Consider the following 22464-nt stretch of genomic DNA (forward strand, 5'->3'; position numbering starts at 1 on the left):
GAATTAAGAGATGAATGACATGTGTCATGGGTAGAAAAGGCTAATGAATTAATTAAATAGATAAAGATTCATTTAATTAATAGAAGAAGTGGGATCAATTAAATAAATAAAAGTATTTATTTAATTTAGGAAAAAGGGCAATTTAAATAAATAAATGTATTTATTTAAATGAGGAAAAAGGCTAGAAAAGGATAAATGAATTAATTAAATAAATAAAAAAGATAAGATGAACTAATACAAAGTTGCCCCAAGATGGGAATGATATGCCCCCTTGAGAGATTGGATGAAAATGTATGAAAAGATCGCAGACAATATTTTGATAAGAAAGAAAAGGCTAGAAAGGACGGATGAGATAGGATAGAGTGACAGAGTCACGGGATAAAGAAGACTGACGCGGGAGATTAGGGCTAGGGTAGTCTATAAGATAAACTATGAGGGAAAACATACTCATTGTCATCCACACACTTAAGAGATCAAAGTGTAGAGAGAGCAGTGAGCATTGAGAAGTGATGGAATTGGTGCACAAATTCGATCGCATTCGCCGATATCAAAGGCCAATAGATGTAGGAGAGTCTATGAGTACCACAAAACCTCCTTATACTGTGTTGCATTAACTGTTGTCATAAATGCATGTTAGGTGGGTCAATAAATGCATATTAGGTATGTTGCAAAAAAAATTCAAGTGGGTCAAAAGACAGGAAGGCACGTATGCGTTGTTGCCAGGTGCGTCTGGGTAGGTTAGGTGCATTTATGCATAACGAAGGCATGTCTGTGTAATCCAGGTGCATCTATGAAATGCAAGAACGTTTATGAAGTATGTAAGCAAGTTTATGTCATGAATGCATGTTTATGTCTTCAAGGTCGAATCGACAGTTCTATGATAAACATACGGTGTCGATTGGATAAGCTGTTGAGAGGATACACTCAAGAAGGTCCTCTAGGGAAGACTAGGATAACAAATAGGGCTAGGATTGAGCGAGGCACTTTGAGATTAACAGGGAGTACCATAGAAATTGACAATTTTGTGATAGAATATACCTTGTCAATTGGATTAGGCTGAAATTGACAATTTTGTGATAGAACATACCTTGCCAATTGGATAAGCTACTCAAGATGATACACTCAAGTAGGTGCCCTAGAAGATAGGATAAAAGCAGCACTTTGTGATGAACAGGGAATGCTATTAGGATAGAGTTCCATATGATAGATATAAGCACTTAGGATAAAAAGTAGCACTTTGTGATGAAAAGGGAGTACTACTAGGATAGAGTGCCATATGATAAATATAAGCACTAGGATAAAACAGAAGCACTTTGTGATGAACAGAGAGTACTACTAGGATTGACATAGTTGATTTGCTTGATTACAGGAGGACCTACCTATGCTAGAGTCACGAGAGAGATTCCCTTCGACTCAGAGGTTACGAGTAGAGCTGACATTTGAGGATAGAGCCGCAGTTGAGGCTATGAGATTGTGATACATTATGTATATGCCTGAGTTTCAAATGAACATGAGATTGTTGACTGCATTAGCTGAGAGATGGCACACAGAGACATGCACGTTTCATTTGTCTATGGGTGAGATGACAATCACCTTAGAGGATGTGTACAGGATATTGAGGATACTGATCATTGAGGAGTTGGTTCCTTATGATCGAGAGGGAGATAGGGATGCATTGAGATGAGTGTTCTAGGATCCATGACTGGAGATGAGGGTAGTACATGTGGCCTAGGACACCATGACAACTACACGATTGGCACTACCGACGGTGCTAGCAAGAGTTATCAATGGGTTCCTCTGTCCAAATAGGGCAACATGTGGAATGGTTGTGGGATGGGGGAGGACTCTGGGGACATTGGTGACTAAACACACTAGGTTTGCATGGGGACCGTATTTGCTGGCATACTTGTATTATGAGTTGCATCAGTTTGTGTATCATGGATCAGCAAGATTGGGGTGCGGAGTGACATTATTGCAGGTATGGGCATATGAGCATCTTTCAATTACATGACTAATACACTTTAGAGGCAAGGGACATGGGCATAGTTATGTGCATTTATAAGATATGATTACTTCCCAGCCATGAATTGGGAGGCTAGAGTATCGGCACCGAGTGATTGATGAGGTAGACAGTGTGGTATGGAGGCCTTGCTGAGATTGTGAGAGTGGGAGGATGATGTAGTGGAGCTGCCATATATATTCAGGAGTAGGTATCTGATTGGGAGGACACCATATGTTATTGAGCGGCAGTTGATTGACAGAGTATGCAGCCAGTTTGGCAGGATACGGTAGATGCCATGGGGTTCAGGGATGTATGGGAAGAGCGTGAGATATCAGGCACATTTAGGTCCATTAATTTATTATGATCAGATAGTGGTACAGATGTTGGAGATGGTTCCCATGCCTTGGGATATTTGGGTAGATGTGGAGGACGTAGGGATGGATACGGAGTACAACACATATTGGGCAGAGCATCCATTTCCATGGCTGAAAGATCCAGGGGAGCCGATAGAGGGTGTTGGTGGGGATGGTGATGATGATAGTGGGGATGGTGGAGGCAGAGGTCGATAGAAGAGGCGAGGGGCAGTGGCAGAGAGGAAGGTATCTCAGAGGAGATGGAGGAGATGAGAGGAAGGTGCATGTAGTGAGGGTTAGAGATTAATTGTCATTATAGGTGCCAACAACACAGGTTCCCAGATAGGGACAAGGACAGGGATAGGAGAAGGAGCATCCATAGGGATAGGGGGAGGAGGGAGGAGAGGAGGAGGATGAGCTACTATCCTTGAGAGAGATTTATCAGGGATAGGTAGATGAGATCTAGGATCTGGAGCGAGATGGGGTTAGGCTCAGGAGACAACTGAGGGACATTGAGCGAGAGAGGGATCGGGCTATTCAGCGCTACACAAAGGCTGAGATAGCACTGAGGGTAGGCAGGTAGGCAACAAAGGACACAGGAGCTGGATACGTCTATGTTCTGTAGGTAGGGGAGGAGATAGCCTACTGGAGAGTCCTATATTATAGAGTGGTGCCACCAGATCAGTAGGCTAGGAGCTTTCGAAGATCATCATGGACTACGATGACCACTGAAGGGAGAGACAGGAGACAAGCGTCTAGTGGTGGGGTCATGGGTCCTCCACCACCACTAGATAGAGGGGGTAGGAGAGATGATCCTGGGGTGGGGACTTCCAGGGCTCAGACTCTATTGAGGCTAGCTGGCTCTAAGGGAGGGAGTTCATCATAGCCTTAGATGGCTCCCTATGTATCTGTTTTGGTACCATTTTTGTATGATGTTGCAGACACCTCTGGGTGATTGTGTATCCATATGTATTTTGACATCATTGTATCATGACACATTTGATTTTTGAGATATATATATATATATTTACATAGATGATTCATCTTTGTGGAAGCTATATGCATGTGTATCTATGTGATGTTGCTTCTATGTGATGCATGTTTCTATGTGATTCTTATGATATGGATGCAAATATGTACACGATGAAATGCAATATTTTTGTTCTTTTATGTTTTTAACATGTTATGTATATGTGAATGTGAATGTATGAAATGCAGATGAATATGATAACACAAATAACTATTTACATGATGAGAATGTAAAATGTGCTAACATGTGTTGTGTGCGGGATATGGTGCAATTTTGATATCTATATGTATGTATGAAATGCTAACATGTGATAATGCAGGTGCAGACTACATGAATGCAAATATTTTTGGCGTGTCATTATACTCAGTCATGTGATAGCAGGATATATGGACTCAAGAAGGATGATGGAGATCAATCATGAAATGGGGATGAAAGATAGAAGATATGGAAGTGAAAGAGCTTCTTGTGCTTTATCATCATTGAGCTTTATTATGGAAAATAGGTTATGACAATTGAGGTATGTGTTCGACCCAGAAAGTCATTGTACTTGTTTGCATGGAGATCAGACAGTCGCAAACAAGGAATGCCCCAGTTCACACTAGACTTGCAGTGTCCTCATATCCTTGGACAAGTCATAGCATTACTAAGAGACAATCCACAGACAATAAAGAAAAATAGGCGATGATATCCCATCCTCGCCTTTCTAGTCAAAGACATCCTGGAGATATAATCTCTAGTCAGAGACATCCTAAAAAAGATAAAAGACATGTCACCAAAAAGATAAAATCAAAAGAAAACCAAGACTCAACACCAACATCCACTTTATTCCTCACGTTTAGTGTCTCTTGTCACTTGTACAAGTCTAGTTGATTGTGGTCACAATGTTTTTCGTTCACAAAAGGATAGATAGCACTAAACCATAATGTTGTTTGAGCCTATTGAAAGAGTTGATTTGTTAAAGTCCATTGTTGTTGTATCTCATCTAAAATTGACCAAATCCATGAAACTAATACTTTATTGTAGAGAAGATGGAACTTTATTGCGGATACGTGATGTATGTGTTGCTTTATTGTGGATTGTGCATGGATAGACTGAAGAAAATTGTACTCCTCGAAACATGTGATGCTCTTAGTTCTACACCCATCACTAGATAGGATTTGCCTTAGCCATAGATAGGAGTTGGTTTATTATGGATGGAAAGGGGTGAAAAGGAAGGATTATTATGAATGGCTAACCAATCTTAGGTAGATCAATAACAAGCCATGATGGGAATGGGTAAGGTTATTATGGATGGAAAGGGGTGAAAAGGGAGGAGCAATGTCTCTACAAATGACGCTAGTGACCCAGTTTTCACCATGGTACTTGCCCAGGGCGCCACCGAAGTGGTTTTCATTGTTGGACAAATTTATTTCTCTTTACTTTTTTTGGATTTTTCAAAAAAAAATTGTCACAAGGCGCCTATGTGCTGGGTTTTCACCAAGTAACGATTTTTTATTTTATTTTATTTTGGTATTTGGATTTTTTATTTTTATTTTTGTATTTTTGAATTAGGATATGTTGAAGAGCTATGTGTAAAACCTATGAAGGTGCATGTTGTTGATAGGATCCTCCAAAGGTTCTCCATCTGGTGTCAAAAGTTTATATGCACCTGATCCATAGACTATTGTGATGATGTAAGGATCAAGCCAATTCGGTTCGAACTTGCCTTTCTTCTCTCTGTCTTGCTGATTTTTTGGATTTTCCTTGAGAACTAAGTCACCCACCTCAAATGTACGAGGCTTTATCTTGTGATTGTAACCGTGACTCATTCGTTGTTGATAAGCCTTGAGGTGATTAAAAGAAGTTTGTCTTCATTTATGGTGAAAGTGGATAACAACAATATTGAAAGACAAAATAGATTCAACCACAAAACCCTAGCCTAACAACAACAAAGATCCACCAAAACATATGAAGATTACCTAAGATAATGTAAATCAACAAAATCACAAAGATTATACCATCACATGTCTAATATGGTTTGAATCTCCATTCTTCCTATCTCCATTGATCTTGCTTGATATATTTTCTCTCAAATTTTATGTGTGCACAAGAACTCAACAAAGAATGAAAATGTGGTTGCAAGTAGGCTTGATCGCATATGAAAGTTTGAAAGCGTAGTTTGCTTGGGAGTGCTTAGAATGCTTAAGAGTCCTTGATAATGAAGGAAGCATATCCTTATATAGAAGATACTTTAAGAAATGGAGGGATAAGATTAAGAGGTGTAAAAGATAAATGGTCGGCTAAGATTAAAGGGTAGGTAGAAGAAATAATTAAAATAATGAGAGGGTAGGTAGTGTATGAATTAAGAGATGAATGACATGTGTCATGGATAGAAAAGGCTAATGAATTAATTAAATAAATAAAGATTCATTTAATTAATAGAAGAAGTGGGATCAATTAAATAAATTAAAGTATTTATTTAATTTATTTAAATAAATAAATGTATTTATTTAAATGAGGAAAAAGGCTAGAAAATGATGAATGAATTAATTAAATAAATAAAGATTTATTTAATTAATAGAAGAATTAGGCTGAAATAATTAAATAAATTAATTAATTAATTTAATTAGACAGGACAATTTTAGGTGTCTACGGGTAGTGTTGATAGTAATTTATATTATAAGATCATTGATGATGATATACTGATTATTGAAGTATTTGTTGATGACATTATTTTTGGAGGTGAGGATAAGTTGTGCATAGAATTTTCTAAGAATATGGACAAAGAATTTGAGATGTCTATGATTGGAGAGATGAAATTTTTCTTAGGTTTGCAGATTACTCAAACTGACAAAGATATTTTTATCTGTCAAACTAAGTATGCTAAGGAATTGTTGAAGAAATTTGTTATGGGAGATTCTAAACTGGTAAGTACTCCTATGGTTACAAGTGAGAAATTGACAAGAAAAGATGTTTCTGCACCAGTAAATCCTACAAGATACAAATCTATGATTGGAGGTTTTCTTTATTTGACTCGGACTAGGCCTGATATTATGAATGTTGTTTGTATTGTTTCAAGATTTCGGAGTGATCCGAGAGAAAATCATGAGAGTGCGGTGAAAAGGATTTTTAGATACTTGTAAGGTACATCAGAATATGGCTTGTGGTACTCTAAGGATGACAACTTTACTTTATGTGCATATACAGATGCTGATTGGGCCGGAGATGTTGATGACCAGAAAAGTACTTCCGGTGGAGCTTTCTTTCTTGGAAAGAAGTTGGTTTCATGGATCAACAAGAAACAGTCATGTACTTCTTTATCTATTGTTGAAGTTGAGTATGTTGTTGTTGCTACTAATTGTACGCAAGTTTTATGGATGAAGCAAATGTTGAAGGATATAAAGGTGGATTGTGATGCACCGATAGTTATTCACTATGATAAATCTGCTACTATTGATATATCAAAGAATCTAGTATCTCATTCTAATACAAAGCACATATCTATCAAGTATAACTTTTTGAAGGAAAAGGTGGAATCAAATGAAGTTAGACTGGTTTATGTGAACACTAGAAAGCAGATTGCAGATATTTTCACTAAACCTTTTCCCAAGGAATCATTTGAGTACCTAAGAGACAGATTGGGAGTTTCTGCCCCTCCGATAGAGACTTGATTGATGCGGTTTGGCATCAGTCTGGTATGCATTATCAGAGATATTATTCATTCTGGAACTAATGTGGGGATGCTACTGCTCAGGGGGAGTAATCAACTTTGTGATTCAGTGGTTTATGTTTTTGCTTTGATATTTTTGTCAGATTTCTGGCATTGATGTCAAACGGGGAGTGATATTGATGTAAAAAAAAAAGTGAAAAAGAAAAAGAAAGGAAAGGAAAAAGATATTGCTAAAAGATATTAATAAGGAGAAATTCAGAGCTTTACAGAGATATTATTCACAGGGGGAGTTTAGTCTTTGTTTTAGAACCACATTGCTACATCTGTTTGCGGGTGATTGTTGGTTGTCTTCCATTGGGGGAGACTTGTTTGACATTTCTTGGTACTTAGATGTTTTTTAGATCTAGTGTTGTCAGCAATGCCAAAGGGGGAGATTGTTGGCCATTTGGTGGAATTGATTTTGTGTTGCATTGATGTTTTGTCATTGATGCCAACACTAGTTGTTTGGATGCTTTACCGATACCCTTTTGGTCCTGGTAGGTTGAGTGGTTTTTTTGGTTGATTTGGATCCGGCATGATCCGATAGGCTCTGGTATAGTTTGGTGATGGAATTGGCTTAATCGTGATACCCATGCTCATATTCGATAAGTTGGTTTTGGTCTGTTGATCGAATGGTATCTTGTTTGCTTAGAAGCTTGGTTTCTGGTTCCAGTGAGGGTTTCACTGACAAAGCTTTTGATGAAGATATTTGATGAATTGCATAAGTGGTGTTGGTGCAACTTCTGGTGGAGTTTTAGGATGTTGATGGTGATCATGTTCGATAATTGGCGGATGGAGATCATTGTTATAACGTGTGGACCTATACTAGGTCTCGGTTGATCTAGGTTATGCACCGGCTTTAATGTAACGTGTGGATTGGACCTCTCAATGTGTTTTAGGAATGTCTTATGTGTTGGATATTATTTGTTTGGTCTAAGGTCAACATGGTTTGTAATTATGTAATTGGTTTATTATTTGGTGGCTGACCTAATTTTTTTTGGTCGAGGGTTTGTATATATAGATTTAAGATCTCATTGTAGATCATCATGGTTATGTGAGAGGTCATGGTCAAGGAATGTAATGTGTGAATAATGTAATATCATTCAGGTAGAGGATTTGGTCGATCATTGGAGATCAAATTGGGTTTATGTAAGAGGATTTAGTCCTCCAGTGTTGAGCTTAACCGGAACTGTACTCAGGCATAGGAGATGCTATCTTTTGCAGTTCAACACTTCTTTGAATTGTAGTATGGATTTCTATGTAGTCAGTGAGAATCCTTTTGAGATGAGTAGTGTGCTCTAGGCTATTGGCCTCCTTGCAAGTTCAGACCCCTCAATTGTAATTTGCATACTTACTGCAGAAGTATTATCTGATTGTGGGTAGGCTTCCCACCATGGTTTTTCCCTTTACCGGGTTTTCCACGTATAAATATTTGTGTCATGTGGATGGTATTTGCTCTGTGATTATTTTTTATGCTTAATTGGTTTAACTACTATTTTGGTATTAAATTTTTAATTGCTAATGGTTCTGGTAATCTGTGACAACTGATTCACCCCCCCACCCCCCCGTCTCAGTTGTCTTCCGGTTATTTGAATTGTCTAACAAAGGGATCCTTTGTCACTTCCTAATCTTAGATGCTCTTCCAAAAAATTATTTTTGATTTAACTCCAACAAACAGTGTTCCAAAGCTAGGAAAATTCACCTAGATAAACAAAAGAGATGTATTCATCAATATAGCTAAATTTCTTGATCAAATCCTTCCACTCAACTCATTGGTTCAACTGCAATATTTAATTATAATCTACCATTCTTCCAATTATAGTTTATAACACTTCATAATCATGCTTTCCTTGATTGAGGATCAACCTTCACAATCTTCTTTTGCATTTGAGCATATGTGGCTCCACAGTTTTTATCTTACAGGGTTAATCCAAAAATGATGGGTTGAGTCAAATAATCAGGTTGGATCTAAAGTATTTCACTTTATTAAAAATCATGGATATGTTAACAGTAAACTAAATACATAGAAATAAATTTTATTCAAGAAAATATTTGAAAAAACAAAAATTAGAGATGAATTAGAGTCACTCAACAAGGAGGTTATAGCCCATGGTATGATCCAAAAGGATTTTTTGAAGGAAAAATAATTGTGGGCAAAGCACACGTGCTAAATTTTTTCCTTGGAAGTAAATGTATTAGAATTCAAAATCAAGAGAAATCTAGCTAGTAGATGACAATTCAAATTCTAAGTTTTTTTATAATTCTACAAAGGTCAATAGAAGTAGTAATAAGATTGTATCAATTAAAAGTGTGGATGGATATTCGTCCTCTAATATGAAATAAATCTAAATTTTGGTGATTGCACATCTCCAACAATTTATGTCCATTGAAGGTGCTCACGATACATACAATATGAGTTCTTTAGTAGCTCATATCACTTGGTTAATTTCTTAAGACAATAACTTAATGTTATTTACCCTCATATCAAAGAAGGAAGTAAAAACATTGTATTTCGGTTGCACCTTGATAAATAATTGAGGTATAATAGGTTATTGACTCTCTTTTTATCAAAAAAATTAGAACATTATGGGTTGGGATGTTTGAAAAGTGGTGGTGGTGGCAGTTGGTGGATGATTCCTCGAAGACCTCAACAATATCAATATACCCCTAATTTAAAAAAAGGGTAGAATACCTATCTTTCACTGACTATTTACTCATTTCTCTATGCAACACCATTTACAAAATCATCTCTAAGGTATTGGCTAATTTTTAAAAAAGTGTTCTTCCCTCCATAATCTCAAGCAATAAAAGTGGATTCACTCTTATGAGAATTAAAATAAATGGCATAATTATTCCAGGAGGTGATTCACTCAATTGTTGCCTCTAATTTAAAAAAGGTATGATTTTTAAATTTGACATAAGTAAGCCCTATGGCCATGTGATCTCACGCATATTCGTGAAGTACTTGGCTTTGATAAATCAAGGCTTAGTTGGGTTTATGAATATATCTCTAGGATTAGATATTTGATCCCATTAAGTGTGACAGATTGTGGTTTTTTTCAGCCTTCCAAAGGCCTCCATCAAGTGATATGATGTCCCCTTTTCTCTTATTTTAATCATGGTATAACTATAAAATATTTAGCTAGCTTAGGGGAGTGAGTTGGCCCCCCACTTGTCAACAATTCATATATGATACTATTTTATGTAATGTAATAAATTTGGAGTTTAATGTCATCATTGAAAGGACTCCAGAGACATATTCTCACATCTCATGTGAAGCAATAAACTAGGAAAAATTAAGTTTATACTTCACTATGAAGTATGTTGTCCAATGTAGAATTATTGATCGCCTTGGATTCAATATTAAATCTTTGTTGAGAAAATACCTTGGCATTCATTTGTTAAAATATATCTCCAAGTCATCTCTATGGAAATATATCATGTTGATTTATGCTAAATAAAATTTGAGATTTGGAGAGATGATTAGCTCATACTTGTTAGAAGAATTACAATAATTAAAGCTCTCTCTATTATTACTATTTACATCACATATTTTGTGTCTAAGTCACCAAAAAGGTGGTACAAAAATTTAATGGCATACTGAATCATTTGTTATGTGATGGATCAAATGCAATACAAAGAATTATATCAATATATTAGGATACCACAAGAAAGACAAAAGAAGTTGGGGGTGTTGGCATCCCTAATATTAAAAATTAGTATATGGTGCTTGCAACTAATTTGGTTTCAAAAGTGGGGATTTCAAAGATAATGTAGTGTGAAGTATGATAATTCATTAGGAGGTGATTTTTGTGTGATGGTTGCTGTGACTATGGATGTCGGTTAGAGTTTCACCCTAGCAGTAGCTTTTTTCAGTTTTTGTTTGTGTTGTGGGGGTGGGATGTTGTCATTTTTGGGGTGGGGAGGTTTTGTTTTTATGGTTAGCTGATTTAGTGTTGGGTGGTGGTGTGTGCAAGTGGTCAGTGTGTTATTTTGTTCTCATTCTATTTTTTCTTTGTGTGCTTCACCTTTATGGTTCGTTCTTATTGAGAGATTGATGTGGTTGGTTTTTGTTCTACTCAAACCCTTGGCTTTGTTTGAGGTTTCTTTTTTTTTGCCTTGCATGGCTATGAAAGAAGTATCTTCCAAAGATGAGGGATTTCTTTTCAAATATGCCATGATCGAAGGTTTTTCTTCCTCAATCATGCATGAGAATCCAGCCTTTGGTGGGGACAATATTGGTTTAGGAGAAAAATATTCTCAAAATGAAAGTTTTAAGCCTATGAAAGTTAGTGGATGCCTTGCCAAGAGTGATAACAGGCTTGTTCTAGTGATTCAACCTGATTCTGCGAAGGACGACATTAATTATTTGTCCAACCATGCCTTGATTTTTAAGTTTTTGGGGATTATGGTATCTTTTCCCTTCTTGTATTTGTTTGCACGATGTACATGGAATCCAAAGGAACAAATGTAAGTGTTATTAGCTGCTAACAAATATTTCTGGTGATTTTCACTTGCATGTTGGACGGGATCAAGGTTTTTGAAGGGGGACCCTATTTTTATAATCAAGTTGGCCTTTTCATTAAGCCTTCACATGTTGGATTTAATCCTACAAAAGGTTCTTCCATCATGGGTTTCTATTTGGGTGAGACTTTCATGGTTCCCTTTGGAATTCTAGAGAGATGATATTTTCAATCTTGTTGGAACACAGCCATTGGGCCCTTCACAACAAACTATGGAGAAAAAGGTAATCACTTATGCTCATGTATATGTTGAAATTGATTTAAATAAACCTTTCCTTGATTCTATGGAAATCCGGATGGGATCAAGCTCATGGATTCAACAGCTTGATTATGAAACGCATTTTTTATGTTGCATTTGTCATGAATATGGGCATTTGCAGCGGATGTGTCCCAAATTTAAACCTATGGGGTCTTCTAAATTTTGGCAGAATTGCCCACCCCCAAATCAAGATAAAGGGAAGGCTCCCATGATGAAAGATAAACAGGGATTCATCCCAATCAAAACTCGTAATAAGGGCCGAGCTAAAAAGAGGACTTTTAATGAAAGGAAAAATGATGAAGTTTTTAATACGTTTGATGCTCTAGATGATCTAGATCGGTTTGATAGAGCTATTGCTAATTTTCCTATTGGCCAAGATCTTGTTGTGCTAGGGGAACCAATAGAGAAATAGAATAATGTTAGTCAAGTGGAAATGTAGGAAGAAGGAACAGGTATGCAAATGGACACAAAGCTCCCCTCAGAGAAATTAGGGGAATTAGAAACACACGAAGATTTAAATTTTACTGATAACCCTGGTCGCACTTGTCATATGCTAATTATGAAGAAGGATTTACAAGAAGGCAATAAAAATAAAGGGTCCCCACCTAGCCTTGGAATTCACCAGAAGATTCTCAAAAAGGGTACTACAGAGAAGCCTCCTAATGTGGGAAGGAATAAGGATCAAGAGAAGGTGAAGCTAGTTGGAGAGACATTCATGGAGTCTGGAACTGTGAAGACCATTGACTCTCACTTCTCTTTCTCTCATAAATTATTATTCTTTCATGGAATGCAAGGGGGTTGAATAAAATCCCTAGACAAAAGGCTATTCAAGAGTTGGTTGCTTCTAATTCTTCTAATGTTGTTTTTATTTAGGAAACTAAGTTATTTGTTGATAATATGTTTAATAAGACATGAAAAATTTGGGCCCAATGTCATTGTCAATGAATTGGGGCTTGAGGTAGCTCTGGCGGTATGATGTGCATGTGGGACATGCAAAAGCTTGTTCCAATTTGATGGATGTCTAGAAAATCCTCTATCTTGATGCTTGCTACAAGCTAGGAGACTGATGAGAACCTTCTTTTTACCAATGTTTATGCTCCAATTGATTTTGAGGGAAAAACTTTGCTTTGGTCACATACTAAATATGTTTGTTCCCATGCCCTTATTTTTCCTTGGATTCTGGCTAGAGACTTCAACGCTATCTTTAGCTTGGAGGAGAAGAGGGGAAGCAATTTAAGGTCGGATCCTTCTGTGGATCTTTTGAGAAACAAGATTGAGTTTTTGAGGGTTGTGGATGTTCAACCTTCCAATGGGTTATTTACTTGAAACAATAGGAGATGTGGAAGAGAGGCGATAGCTAAGAGATTGGAAAGGTTTCTTGTTTCTTTCTATTGGTTGGGGGATTTTTAGACTACTGCCTCAAAGATCTTAGATTGGAAAGGATTTGATCATTATCTAGTCAAGTTTTCTTCTTCTACTTTCCAGATTTCAAAGAATCCTTCTTTTAAGTTTCGGTTGATGTGGCTTTGTGACCCTTCTTTACAAGATCTTTTGTTGGATTGGTGGGTTGAGGGGAAGCCCACCTTTGGGATTGCATTGTACTTTATTATTAAGTAGTTGCAACACATTGAGTATAGGCTCAAGAGATGGACCAAAAACTTCTTTGATAATATCTTATCGGTAAAAAGGGATGTTCAAGATAGATTTAACTCTATCACCCATAGAATGAGGGACCAAGGTTTATCAGAGGATCTCTACAGAGAGGAGTTTGTAGCAGTTAAAGAGTTAGAGGAGTGGGAACTCCACAAAGAGATCTATTGGAAACAAAAGTCACAAGTTGAGTGGCTCCAAGAAGGTGACAAGAACACAAAAAAAATTTAGAATACAATGTGAGATAGGAGACAAGGGAACTCTATTACTATAGGAGACAAGGGAACTCTATTACTACTCTCATTTATTCTAAGGGAGTTCTTCTATCTTCTTATAAGGTAATTGCTCAAGAAGCCATGATTTTTTTTTCTAATTTATTTAGGAAGATTCGAACCCTAATAGGGAGGAGGAAAGGTTGGTGTTGGATAGTATGCCTACTATAGTTAAGGAAGAAATGAATGAAGACCTGCTTAAACCTATTTCTTCATCTGAGGTTGAAAAGGTGGTGTTTGGCATGAAGAATGGTAAAGCTCCTAGTTCACAAGGGTTTTCTGTTGAAATTTACCAAGAGTTTTGGGAAATTATTAAGTTTGATCTCTGGGAAGTGGTGCAAGAGTCTTACAAGAACAAGCAGATGCTTAGGACGATGAATCCCACTTTTCTTGCCCTCATTCCAAAAAAGGAAGGAGACAATTCTCTTCAATTATTTCACCCTATTGCTTTGTGTAATGTGATCTATAAAATTATCATGAAGTTGACTATGGAAAGACTCAAACCTTGGCTGGATAAATTGATTTTTGAAGAGCGGGGTGGGTTTGTTGAAGGAAGACAAATTTTAGATGGGATTATCATAGCTTCATAATATATTCATTGTATGATTGTTTCTAAGGAGAAGGCTATGTTCATTAAGTTGGATATGGCTAAAGCATGTGATAGAGTAAAATGGAGTTTTCTTCACAAAGTGATGGCAGCCTTTGGTTTTAGAATAGATTAGATCAGCTTGGTGATGAGCTATATTACTTCCTCTTTCTTTGAGGTTCTCATCAATGGTGAACCCACTAATTATTTGGTGGCTCTAGAGGCCTTCATCAAGGTAGTCCCCTTTTCCCATATCTGTTCCTTATAATGGTGGAGGGTTTGGGGTGAATCATCAAATATCGTATTGGGAAAGGGTTAATTTAGTGATGGAAGTGGGATCATGGCCTTCCTTCTTTCTCTCATCTTAAATTTGTGGATGATACTTGTGTGGGAGAAAAAGTGACACTAAGCAAACATGCCCTAATCTCACTTTCAACCACACACTTGTGGAATACGAAAGAGCCTAGAGGTATCACACAATTGGCTACTTCTTCTTGTGGAAGAGAGAGCCACGGGCTACCTATTAGGATTTCTATTCCTTTGTTGCAATTGAAAGATGAAATGATGCAAGTTCAATCCCTAACCCCAAAGTGCAAGTATGAACTAATAACCAGATTGCAGAATTGAACTTAAACAATGGAAAGCTGTAAACACAAGGACAAGACAAGAATGCAAATGCGTACCCGGAGTTAAAATCTAACTGAAAATGTTTGGGATGGGGGCGCGGGCGCCACTATCCTGATTCTGCCCCTGAAACTGCTCCGGAAACTGCTGCTTTGCAAAGCTGTCAAAAATGTTGAAAACTGCTGTCAGAAGGACCAGGGCGCCCAGCGCCCCTGTCCTGGCAGGACTAGGGTGCCCCACGCCCCTGTCCTGGTCTTTTTCTCTGAGATTTGGTGTGAAGTTCGGTCTCCGTCTGCTTCTTCCGGATCTGTAACTTGCGGCGTCGTCCGAATTTTGAAACCTACACTTATATTTGAAAAGGTGTGGTGGGCGGCTATATAGGGTTTTGCCTTAGTCAAACCCCCACTTCAGTGATTTCCACCTCCACGAATAGCCAAGTTGTATTGTAAAATGTATTGTGTGTGCAGACCTAGTGTGTGTGCAAGGTCCTTAAATGCAAGAAAGCAAACTAGAGCAACCTAGAAAGTAAACCCTAATTGCTTGTAAATGATAATGTAAATGCTCTAAATCAAGATACAAAGTGATCTAAAGCATGAATAAAGGATATATTGAAGCTTATGCAAAGACATGAAAACAACATGAAATCATACCCAACCCTCAAGGGAGGAGTACAAGCCAATCTTCAGTCGGTAATCTCCTATTGTTCTTCAATGTCTCCCAAGCCCTAAATGAATGAAATTGATGAATGCTTGATGGATGGATGTTGAATGTTATTGAAGTCTTCAAAGATCTGCTCTTTCGCTGCATAGAAGGTCCTCGAAAGCCCAAAGTTCCCATGCTTTCAAATGAAGAAAGAGAGCTCTTATATATGAAACCCTAGGTCTTAATTTCGACTTTTGGCCGACCTAGAGATTGAATATCCCGCCAATTTCTTGGGGTTAAGCTTTATTTTATGATTGGATCGCGCTCCTAAAATTTCGAGAAAAATGTCCGGGACCATGTGCACTCCGGGCGCCATGGTCCTCTCCGGGCACCATGGTCCCGACAACTTTTCACCAAATTTTCAGGGCCGTCGGATATGATGATTTTAGAGAGAATCCCGAAGTTACAGGTGATTTCAAGATGTTTTGACCCCCGAAATCAAGCCCCCAAGTTCAAAATAGGACCTAATTAGGGTTTTTGATTAAATGATGTATAGGAGGAATAAAATGAAAAGGGCACACTTTAATGAAAGGGCCCAACTTTATGATGTGGGAGATGATAAAATAGAACCTTAGACCTAATTAATTTGATTAATTAAGTGCTAAAGGGGAAATGCAATGCAAAATGCAAAATGCGCCAAGGCGGGTGCTAAACTAGGTGTGAAATTGTACCACCCTAGCAAGTGCGTACAATTTACGACGCTACATTTAGCCCCCACTTTAGCGGTCATATGAACACTACGTGCATATGCAAGCTAAAGTACAGAAAAGTAAACATTATTTGAAAAAGGATATATCCATAAGTCTGTCGAACGAAGCCCCCAGCGGTATCTGCAGTACACAGTTAGGAACCACACCCTACAAAACACACGTTAGATCACAAAATCACCTAATGCTTACTAAGGAAGGTGATGAAAATTCAAGGGTAGCTATATGCCCCCCCCTATTTCGGCTTGCTAATTTTAGTGAGTTGAAACAGGGTATCATGTTTACCACTTCGAATTGTTGAAGAATATTGATGACAAATGCTCACAAGAAGATTTGATATGAGATCAAAAACTAATGGAGAATCATTTGGTAAGAAAGAGGACTAAATCTCAATTCCAACACAACAAAGAGTGTGAGGATTTGAGAGTTCTCTAACACAAGATGAAGGATGTAAATGGAAACAAAATGCAAAGAGAAGAAAAGAAAGGAAAACAGCATGAATACACACATTGGTGATCCATGAGAAGAATAGTGAGAGAGAAAACATGGACTTCTCGCCCCTAGATCTTGTCTAGGTGATCCATGGAAAAAGGACATGGAAAACTAGCCCCTAGAGTCTGTCTAGGTGATCCATGTAAGGGAGGAGAGTGAGAAAGTCGAGCCTTATGCCGCTAGTTCCACTCAACCTCGTGCATGTGTGTGTAAGGGAGGTTAGAAGCACCTCATAGGAGTCTATGCCCGAGTATGCTACAACCTGTATATGTATAGTAAAAAAAGCATGACATCTCGCTCTAAGAGTGTGCTCTAGTTCCGAGAATGACCCATTGCTCAAAAAGTGTAATGTTTATGTCATAAGAAAATTAGAACAAGGATACCTACCTTCATCACAAAAGAAGATACCCCAAAAATGCAACAATGTCATAGATCCAAGCAAGAGAGTTTTGCACTCTTTAAGCAAGGATAAGATAGTTGAGAAGGGATATCCTGTAGTATGTGTAAAGGAGATCCTTAGAGGAGAAGAGATCTTTGTACAAAAGACACCTATCCCTGAGAGAAATTGTCTTAGACAAATATAACATCTTCTAGAATAAGACAAAGAAGAGAATAAGAATGCAATACTTCCTTCTTTTGCGAGGTGAAAGTGATTCTTAATGAAGGATGACGCTCTTTTTAACCCAATTAGGAGAGTGAATTTGTTATGTATGTATTTTACCAAGTGCAAAAGAGGTTGTAGTCAAGGACTTACACCTCTTGTAAGAGAGAATCCTTGAACAAACAACAACAAATGCGTACAAGGCATAACATCAGGTAATAAAGTCCACACCATCCACAAAATAGGAAAAAGTGGATCCTTAGAAAGATCATTGCCTCCCAAGGATAAGGACAATGAGAAGGACTTACACAATCTTCTAGGGAGAGATTTGGACATAAGCAAAAGAAGAGATGTATGAAATCACTCTTGTCCCCATAGGAACAAGAAAATTAGGCTATTATGTTGCTTCAAAAAAATATGATTGCACTTGAAATTGTACCATCATGAATGACAATGAGCCCCCAGTAAATGAGCTACCAATGTCACATAATGATGAGCAACATAATAGCCATTAATGTTATTTAAAGACATGATAGACTAAATGAGGTATTTGAATATGACATGTTAAATGCTCCACTATAAGTGAGATCAAAAACATGTATAAAATGATAAAAATTGAAGAAGAAAAGTCACAAGAAATCTTAGAAGAGGGATGAGTGTAATTTATTAGAGCCTTATCCCTGGAGGAAAGGACTTTATGATGAATAGGAGATAAAGATTCATAAGTGGATTTAGAAATTTGAGGGGATTCATAAAGAGATTTGTTCATTGCCAAGATTTCCTTATGAGGGGAATGAGAGTTGATAGAAGTAGAAGATGATTTAGTTGAAGTGAGATCATCATCACTACTAAATATAGCATTCACATTGAGAGATGGTCTTTTAGATGCTTTGGTACGTTTGCAGGGATTATAGCCGAGTCCAAAGGCATAATTGTGAAAATTAGTCTCTAGAGGAACTTTTATCCCTTGTTCATGAGCGCCACAACCATTTCCATGATACCCATGCTTAGCAAAAATGCGAAAACCACGACCATAACGATCAGCCATTTCAGGAAGAGAAGGTGGTTTTTCATAAGACAAAGAATCAAACTCTTCATAATTAGAGGTGTGAGGAGAAGAAGTTTGAGAAGCGGCCACAAAATTATTGCTCATAGGTTTAGGTAAGATTGATTGATTTTTAGTGTCTTCCTTCTTTTTAACTTTAAACTCTCTAGGAGGAACCCTATACTCACCAAAAAAGTCAAGAGATCCCCAATCGTCTTCTGCGAGAACCTTCTCAGGATCAAAAGCCTCTTCATGTGTAGACTCAAGTCGAGAAGGATCTTCTTCAGGAGCTTCAGACTCATCCAAAGAATTTTGATTATTAGAGGGTGATGATTCATCCATAGGTATCTTGTTTAACGAGTCATCACTAGAAGAGGAAGGCTTAGAAGAACTCCCTTTGGAAGTAGATGTTTGCAAACAAGCCTGAAGATTAGTATCACCTATCAAGGTATATGTCTTATTGTTATAAATGAATTTAACTTGTCTATGCAATGTAGAGGGGACAGCTTGCATACTGTGAATCCAAGGTCTCCCTAATAACAAGTTGTATGTTAGATTTCCCGACATAACATGGATAGGAGTAGGCAAAGTAACAGGTCCCACTGTGATGGGTAAGGTGATGATACCTAATGAAGACTTAGCCACATTATCAAAGCCTCGAATGGGACGAGAGTCAGGCTCAATAAGGGATGTATCCACATTCATCTTATGCAATAGATTAATGCTACACACATTAAGGCCAGAGCCATTATCCACCAGTGTTCGTCTTATAGCAGTGTCATTTATGATAACCACAATCATCAAGGGATCATATTGTTGTTGAATTTCACTAGTAGGCAACTCATCTTGAGTAAACACAATTTGAGCTTTAGGATTCATCATAGAGTTAACCAAAGACACTATATTACTAGATGTATTAGGTGGAGGAACATTCAAATATTTCAAGGCATCTTGTAACATTCCATGATGAGCGGAAGAAGTTTGGATCAAATCCCAAAGGGATATCTTAGCAGGAGTAGTTTTAAGTTGTTCTATGAGATCATATTCCTTACCAAGAACTTGTGAAATACGAGGAGCTTGAGGAAGAATAGGTTGGGAAGGAGGAAGTGAAGTTGGGATAACTGGAGGAGGATTAGGTTGCCTATTGTTTCTTGTGTTATAGGTATGGGCAACTGCATGATAACTCTCTCTAGTCAGTTGCTTAGCATACTCATAAGGGCTCTTAGTAGAATAACCTCCTTGCACAGTAATAATAGGTGTCTTAGGCGTGCAAAAAGAATCATTAGCATAACCACCTTGAACCACTAAGATAGGCTTATTTAAAGGTTGAGAATTTTGAGAAGGACAAGCACCTTGGATAGTGAAGAGAGGTTTGTTAGGTGTCTCATTCACATGTATCAAATTGATTGAGGATGGTTTAGAGGAATGAACGAAAGTGTTGGAAGAATTATTGATAGTCTTCTCTTGCACTAAAATCTTATCACAGATCAAATCAATTTTAGGAGAGAGACAAGGGATAGGCATTGATGTTCTAGTAGGAAGAGTAATACTAGGAAAGGTCATATCATCCTTTATCATCACAGGATCTACATGGGGAATAAACTCTCTAGGAGAAGGATCAACACTACTCTCTAAAGTCTCACTTTTGAGAGGGAGATCTTTGAAAGAAATGTTAACCATCTTGCTTTGAACTAGGGTTTCCTTATGAGTAGAACCAAGTTGAGGAGAGGGAGATGCTTTATTTTTAAAAGGAGAATAATTGAGATTCAAGGAAGGAGAGAAACTATCAAGGGAGTTTCCAATCTTGATTTCATCCCCTTTGGCTAGGGGTAGAGAATAATATATACCTTCTTCTAATGGTTCATCCCAAATAGTGAGGTTGTTGAAAGGAATGTTTGAAGTATTGTCAATTTCGGGAGAGGAGATAACATTGTTTATTAATTCCACATCCTTAGGAGGGAGAGCATCAATAGATGTGTTAAACTCATCCTCTTTCCTCAAAATATGTTCAATAGGGGAGAGAGAATTAAGGAAATTGCTTATTATTTCATCTTATTTCTCTAAGGGATGCTTATGGGTAAGACCAACTTTAGGAGAAGGGTAAGCATTTACCATTAATTCATCATCTCTAGTGGGAATTTTGTTGGAAAAGGAAAGGCCATCACTAGGAAATGTAGGGATAATGTCATCTTCTTGCACAAAAGGATCCTCATGAAGGGAGTGTTTTTTAGGGGACACAAAGGCATCAAGGGCATCATTCAATAAAGCATGATCATATCTATTAAAAGGTTTATCTTTTGATTCCAAAGGAGATATCTCTTCATAGAGGGGATCATTGAAAACAACCATGTTACTAGATTTAGTGGAAGAGCTGATAGGAATGTACCCTTGAGAGGAATCATTCGACTTATCTTTCTCATCACAACGAAATGGCATAGTAACAATGTTTATGAGTTTTTGGTAAAATGAAGGTTTGGTATATTTAGGTTTCAAAAATTCATCTAAAGCTTCATCTAACTCATAATCATCACAAATATGAACATCTTGCAAATAAAAATCTGACATTTTGAAATTGCATAAAATTTTAAACACACAATGCAAAGAAACACACTTTTTTTTCTTTTTTTTTTTTCTTTTCAATGAAAATGAAATGAAAACACACTAAATCTAGATCTAGATCTAACAAATGCAATGCAAGAGGAAGCAATGATAGATTCACGTCGGGTTCACCAAAATGTGTGGGAGAAAAAGTGACACTAAGCAAACATGCCCTAATCTCACTTTCAACCACACACTTGTGGAATACGAAAGAGCCTAGAGGTATCACACAATTGGCTACTTCTTCTTGTGGAAGAGAGAGCCACGGGCTACCTATTAGGATTTCTATTCCTTTGTTGCAATTGAAAGATGAAATGATGCAAGTTCAATCCCTAACCCCAAAGTGCAAGTATGAACTAATAACCAGATTGCAGAATTGAACTTAAACAATGGAAAGTTGTAAACACAAGGACAAGACAAGAATGCAAATGCGTACCCAGAGTTAAAATCTGACTGAAAATGTTCGGGACGGGGGCGCGGGCGCCATTGTCCTGATTCTGCCCCTGAAACTGCTCCGGAAACTGCTGTTTTGCAAAGCTGTCAAAAATGCTGAAAACTGCTGTCAGAAGGACCAGGGTGCCCAGTGCCCCTGTCCCAGGGACCAAGGCACCCAGTGCCCCTATCCTGGCAGGACCAGGGCGCCCCACGCCCCTATCCTGGTCTTTTGCTCTGAGATTTGGTGTGAAGTTCGGTCTCCGTCTGCTTCTTCCGGATCTGTAACTTGCGGCGTCATCCGAATTCTAAAACCTGCACTTATATCTGAAAAGGTGTGGTGGGCGGCTATATAGGGTTTTGCCTTAATCAAACCCCCGCTTCGGTGATTTCCACCTCCATGAATAGCCAAGTTGTATTGTAAAATGTATTGTGTGTGCAGACCTAGTGTGTGTGCAAGGTCCTTAAATGCAAGAAAGCAAACTAGAGCAACCTAGAAAGTAAACCCTAATTGCTTGTAAATGATAATGTAAATGCTCTAAATCAAGATACAAAGTGATCTAAAGCATGAATAAAGGATATATTGAAGCTTATGCAAAGACATGAAAACAACATGAAATCATACCGAACCCTCAAGGGAGGAGTACAAGCCAATCTTCAGTCGGTAATCTCCTATTGTTCTTCAATGTCTCCCAAGCCCTAAATGAATGAAATTGATGAATGCTTGATGGATGGATGTTGAATTTTATTGAAGTCTTCAAAGATCTTCTCTTTCGCTGCATAGAAGGTCCTCGAAAGCCCAAAGTTCCCATGCTTTCAAATGAAGAAAGAGAGCTCTTATATATGAAACCCTAGGTCTTAATTTCGACTTTTGGCCGACCTAGAGATTGAATATCCCGC

This window comes from Cryptomeria japonica, chromosome 2 (genome assembly GCF_030272615.1).
Source record: "Cryptomeria japonica chromosome 2, Sugi_1.0, whole genome shotgun sequence".
NCBI classification, from domain to species: Eukaryota; Viridiplantae; Streptophyta; class Pinopsida; order Cupressales; family Cupressaceae; genus Cryptomeria; species Cryptomeria japonica.